The 6590-nt window shown below is 37.6% G+C and overlaps 1 long non-coding RNA gene across 1 annotated transcript in view; it reads right to left on the bottom strand.

Moving 5' to 3' along the window:
* Positions 1 to 249: 249 nt before the first annotated feature.
* LOC106941966 (uncharacterized) overlaps positions 250 to 6590 on the bottom strand; it is an 11273-nt gene continuing 4932 nt past the window's right edge. Inside the window, exon 3 of the long non-coding RNA XR_001423505.1 lies at positions 250 to 260. This is a non-coding gene — a long non-coding RNA (uncharacterized LOC106941966). The remainder of the gene's footprint in view (positions 261 to 6590) is intronic.

Genomic DNA, 6590 nt, shown 5'->3' with positions numbered 1-6590 from the left:
CTAACAGACTTATTCATGTTTGATTTTAATTGCTTTTCTTATTTACGGAAAACACCTCAATTGGGAAATTGTTTTTTTTGTACGATAGCGGAATATAGACAAAGTTTCGCGTACATTTGTAATGGAAACGCAGTTACTAACTCTAACCAGCTTCTTTTGACTTTGATTTCTTAAGGGTTTCTTCTTGCCACACCACCACAAGGACCACATTTATGGACTTGACAGCTAATAGTTACGTCCTCAGCTTGTTCAAAATCCTGCTGGCTGTCTCTTAAGAGGTACACACAGACATGAGCACGTCTCGCTTGTTCTATCCTTCCTTTATTTGGTTTCTTTGCATTACAGATTTAATTTCAAAATCCTAATGTTGGCTTGCAAACGCTTGAATGCGCTTGCTCCTCTGTACCTTTCTGATTTCCTCCAGCCTTTTCGAAGATGAGTAACCGGAAACTCAAAGAAGATTGAGCTTTTTCTGTTGTGGAACCCAAACATTGGTCCAATGTTGTGGAACATTGGGTTCCACAACAGACGGGCATCTTCGTTTTATGTTTCGGAGTCTCTTTTAACAGCATATAATTTTTTAATAGCGTTTGGCCCACAGTGGATTGACATGCTCTTTTTATTGACTCTGTTCTATTTTATGTGAGTGCTTTAATATTTGTTTTATGTCTTCATTTTTATTTCCATTCTTTGTCTTGTTTTTGTACAACACCTTGGGCAAACTTTCAGTTTTTGAATGTGCTTTGTAGATAAATTGGATCCATATTTTGGATTTTAGTAGTTGTTCTCTCCATGACAAATTCTCCCTGTCATAATCAACTCTATTTAGATCATATAGTATAATCTTTTTTTTGTCACCAATGGTATTCAAAACACTGTTTATTCATTTGTGTTGTGATTATAAACATTTCTTGTAAAATATATGAGTTTTTCTTGTTTTCTGATCTTTGTGTACTGGTATTAGTCTGTTTAACTCCCTACCTTTCCAATAATAACAGCCAAGGTTTCATTTGAGTAGGCCACTGAAACATGTAATACCCAACTATCAGTGAAATGGTTGTGAGATATGTTGTGTTGTGAAATGGTCAGTGGTTGTTGCTCCAAGGCAGCGCATACAGATTTTTTATTTTTATTTTTTTCCGGTTCCGGTCAGTTCAGAAAGGTCAGCGCTACTTCTGATAATAGTACTTACGACTAAAATGGGGTACTGTACAGCCTGTTCTTTCTCACAGTGATTCAGAACAAACTGTTTTAAATTAGTTTAAAAACAACAAGGCACTCCCTGTGTGCATTCACCTTAACGCTCTGTTTTAACATTACTTGTTTCATGATGATCGCCAGGGCAGAGGAAGGTCTAATTCCAGGGTGGCTGAATCAGGCGATGGCAAGTTATGGAAAGTTTTGATCCGGTTTGCTTTTATCAGGTTTTCAAATATCTGGACATGCGAGTGAACTTTGGTAACTAAATTGATGCTTGGGCTTAACAGTCACTACTTAATTACTTTTATATTACTACTTTTAGAAACTGTAACTACTCACTTTACACCAGAAAAAGTATTTAGAGTAGTCATTTTGCTTTTTTTTTTTACTTCCTTTTCTTTCCTTTGGTTTGTTATTTTGGTTGTATTTCCTTTTAATTCACGTAAAGCACTTTGAATTGCCTTGTTGCTGAAAATGTGCTATATAAATAAAATTACCTTACCTTAGTGAAGTATTCTACATTAGCTTAAAGGGCTAGATTACTAAAACTAAACAATTTTGCACCATTGTTGAGTCTCACTGGTCCTCATTCTTAGTGAGAGAGTTAGCATCACGGCAAGGGAAGTCTTTACCTCAAAAGAACAGCACAGGAAGAAAAGGGGAAACAGAAAATATCAATTATAGCAAGATTAAGTTTTTATGCGTAGGCTGTTATTATAAAGTGGTTGAAATCACTATGCATTTAATTATTTTGGATACTGAACGTTGTGAGAGATTTTTTTTTATTGTAGTGAGTACACTTCAGAACTCTTGAACTTTCTCAAGCTATTGGGAATATCTTCTCAGTGCAATTTTAGATACAGTAAATATTCATGAAACACATTTGTCAAATCTCTGGAGGCCAAATGATTTAATAGGCATTCCCATCTTGCTAAAAAATAAATAAATTAAAATGAATGCACCATTTTGGAGCACATTTCCTATTGCCAGACATATCCTCAATTTTTGGGGATCTTTATGAAAGTGGGTTTTGTACTTTTCTTATCCATAAATAAAGTGTGCTGCTTCTGCCCAAGGCGCTGCACTCACCGACTTGTTAATTACTTTCCGGACAGAGAAAAGTGTTTATTTCGTCCCCGTTGTGAAGTTTATGTTTTATTCAACCAGGAAGGTTATATCAAGACACAGCATCTTGGAGAAGAAGAGATATATAGATTTTCTTTTTGTTGAACGAAAAGGGTGGCAGGCAATTCTCCACAGATATAATTCCTTGCAATTATGTAACCTCAGTAGTTATGCAATTAGCTAACATAATATCTCTGTGTAAGATTTCATCAAAGTACAAATACAGGTGTTCAGGGAAGGTTTCTTAGAGAACATTTAAGAAGAAACGGAAGACTGAGGAGTACAGCCAACAGGTCGAGGATAAAGTTGTGGAGTATTAAGCAGGTTTAGACCTCAACAACTGCAAACCTACCAAGACACGCCAATCCACTGATCAGACAAACAGGCCAGAGGTTTACAGTGAATTTACAGGAGCTGTAAAGACTTAAGTGGAAGAATCTGTCAACAGGACACCTGTTTAGTCCACCCCACAAATGTGGCCTTTATAGAAAAGTGTCGAGAAGAAAACAGTTATCGTAAGGAACGCCCCAAGAAGTAAAGTTTCCCTCAACTGATGAAGAGAACAAGTCAGACGAGACTTATCACCCTAACACATGTTCATGTGTTAGAATGGTCCAGTCAAAGTCCAGACTACATCTAACTGAGAGTGACAAAAAAATAGCTTCTATTACGCATCGACTTTTTTTTAAATGGATGTAGAACTTAAATTCTCAATTGAACATATTTAAGCTAACAGGACATATGAAAAAGTTCTATGATAAGAAATAATTTTCCAGGGCACCTTCATTTCTTTCCAAAGCCTCAAATTCTAAAAATGCAAGTCATTTATTGCTTTTTTTTTTTAAATTCTTTGTAAAAGTAAAATTGCTGAAGTGAGAAAGAAAAAGGCCAGATGAAACTTTAGCACAATGGATAATGGCGTGCAAATGTCAGAAGTAGCAGCGGAGGGCGGGGATGGAAGAGATAGGGTTGAACAGTGTGTGTAGAGACATGATAAGGGGGAAGTAAATAGGTTTGGACAGGATGAGAATTGAGAATTCAGATACATACACCGGTAGACTGCCAGAGGTAAAAAAAAAATAAATAAAATACAGACATTGAGTAAAATATAGATTGATGGACTGAAAGAAAAACAACCAAAAAATCCCCCAGAACAACGAGGCTGATGGGATACGCTTTAAGGCGGAAACATGCCAGTTCATAAACGACATAAAAAAAGCGAATGATGAAAGAGTGAGAGGCAGAGAAAGACAAGTAAAGCTGAGAAAGAGTAAACATGAAATAGATTCTCTGGATTGCAGACGGGCTGTGTGAGAAATCATTTAGCCTCGCGTCTGAACTGTGTTTCATTTAGGCCATTAATCACAGCTATAATGGAGAGCTGAGCCCCGTGCTCCTACACACTCCCCCTCTCTTGACATCACACGCACACACACACACACACACACACACACACACACACACACACACACACACACACACACACAGAGTTCCATGCTGTACACCGAGTACTAAGCAGCAGCCCTAATGGCCCACATGGGAAGGAACGAAAACACGACGAAAGCAAAAGTAAATTTCACTAAACTCGCAGCCAAATTGAAGTGTTACGCCGTAACCCTCCCATGTGATAACAACGTGCTGATGAAAATTTGGCTCTTTTCCAGAAAACAACAACTTTGCTTTAATTTATCCAGAGGATGCATATTGAATAGAGCTGATTTTATAAGTGGGACTGAAGTCAAAGTTTCGTATAATGAAAATACCAAAAAGAGTTAAGAAAGAAAGAATTGTCATGAAAATTAACAGTTATACTGAGACACTTAATTGTGCCGGAGTCCTGTTCGTTTTGATGCTCATCTCTGGTTTCTTAGTGCTCATTTGTGTTTAGTCAACTGTTCACCCAAGCGATACGCTAAAATCTGTTGGTAATTGTTTATCTGTTTCGTATTCCAATAATCACCTCCCTTGCATTTAAGCCTCCAATTTTCAATCCCTCTTTGTCAGATATCTCTGTTATCTAACTGTCTAGTTTTGTATCTGTACTCCTCTGATGTTCATTGTTGGTTTGAAACCCAAACCAACAATGGGCTTCAAACCAACAATGGTTGGTTCCACCAGTGGAACTTCACTTCCACCAGTGCCAGAAGGTGATTGGTTCCACCTACTGGTTGGTTACCAGTGCCTACTCAATATTGTCTTTCTTGGTTTTCCTATAGTAACAGTTACGTAGTACCCGCCCTTTCTGTTACGGTACTAAGCGTGTGGAGTCAAGCTGAAAATGTGACGTTCAACATAGCTTTCATGTTGTCCATTGTTGCGTTGTGATGGCGTCCTGTACTAATCGCATTGTGCCACTTTTCGAACTCTGGAACCGGTCCAACAAGTTGAGATAAAGTGATAGTTGCTGGTGGAAAAGAGCCTTAATTTCGTTGTTACTGTCAGCAGATTGCCGTACTGATGAAACTACCTTCCTCTTGCATTTGCTTGGGCCCATCTTCACTCTAAGCTTGTCAAACACTACAAATCTATCTATGCACTGTCTGAATCCACTTGTCCTTGAAGGGGCATTGGTGCCTTCCTCTCCAACAATCATTAGGCAGTAGGCAGGGACAGGTTGCCAGTCCATCAGACATGCTCACATCTAAGAACAATTTATTACAAAGCTAGAAAAACTAACTGTAAATTAATCGCACATTTTTCCTCAGCAATTAATGAAGTACAGTTACTTTTATCTTATAATTAAATGATGCAACTTAATTACGTGTAGCTTGCTACCCAGCAACATTGCCCATAGCAATATAAATATAGTTCAGAGACAACCTGCCTCACTATAGCTGCGGTTTATGCATGGTCTTAAAAGTAACTGCGCTCTCTGGCTTATGGGTAAAAACTGGTTCTGCTGGAGTGGATCCTGATAACGAAATAATCTGCCTCCCATCCTACTTGTAGGAACTCTAGGAAACAGGAAAATCTGCCTTTTGAGAGAGAAGCACTCTGTTCGCAAAATCCAGAACTATGAGTTCTTTTGGTCATTCAGAGCTTCCTATACGATACAGTCTGTTTTCTTCTGTCAATGGGGAAAAAAACTAAGACATGAAAAATATCTGTCTGCTTTTCACTAGACTCTCATTGATGTGAGTTTTGTCTTGAATCATTTGGACATGCTAAAGTCAAAGTTATATAGTAACTTCCTGTCTAGTCCTTACATAAATGTGCTTTTTGCTTGAATTGTAATCAAGAAACTAAAAGTCAGATGTAAGTCTTTGTTAAATTTACTGCAACAACAAACATTTCCCCAAAATAGAGGGGCACCGACTACACAACCCACCTCATCTTTACTTAGTGGGATAAGTACAACTCTATTTGAAAATAACAGTAATAAAAAAAAAAACTTCACAAGCCTAAATTTTAAATTTGTGGTCTGGAGTGCCATTTAACTCAATGAAATTTGAGCCGTTGAAAGGTTATTGAGTTGTTTTAAAATTACGAGCCTAATTACTGTCTTATTCAAGGCTCCTCTTGTGGCTTGTGATTGATCTGCGTGAAGGGGCTCATTTAAAGTCGATAACCTCACTGGCAGGAAGTTATCCTCTGCAGAGTGGAGAATACCAGCACCGGCCCTGATGAAGGCAGATTCAGAGTAAAACTTGTCTCATTAGCGGTAAAAAAAAAAAAGTAGGAGTTCAGCTGCTATTTTATTTATGAATTATCATTGCGCGCAGAGTCCATGTGCTTTTCTCCATGACTGTTGCTGCATTGCTGCAGTGCATGCCAGCTACTCGTGAGGTAAGAATTAGTACTATTTTGTGTTTTGTACAGCCAGCTAATTATATTTTATTTCCTGTGTTAAAGCCACAAAATTGCTTTGTTCGGAACAATCAGTTCTATAACCTTGTGTTTTCCTTTCTTTCTTTTTTTTACAGAAAGGAGGCTCATTCTAGATTATTGTAGAGTGCACTGGCTTCAAAACCCTTTTGTTGTTCTGTGAGGACTGGAACAATATCTCTAACTAGCAAACATTTTGTTGTCAATTTTTGGGAAATACAATAATTGGTTTCCAGCCTATAATTTAAAAAAAAAAAAAGTCAGTCCAAACAAATGCTCCTGTACATTGTGTCATTTCTTCAAAGCTAAAGGCTGACAAACCAGCTGAAACATGATTGGCCATATTTGCTCATATTTGTCTACAGAGCAATTCCAAACATCTTTCTAATACGCAACAACAACAACAACAACAAAAAATCTAAGTTTGATCCTTTTAGACA

The sequence above is a fragment of the Poecilia latipinna genome, unplaced genomic scaffold, assembly GCF_001443285.1.
Source record: "Poecilia latipinna isolate Pla-1442-1.1 unplaced genomic scaffold, P_latipinna-1.0 Scaffold3958, whole genome shotgun sequence".
Taxonomy (NCBI): Eukaryota; Metazoa; Chordata; class Actinopteri; order Cyprinodontiformes; family Poeciliidae; genus Poecilia; species Poecilia latipinna.
This window is presented reverse-complemented; position numbering and strand designations above follow the sequence as displayed.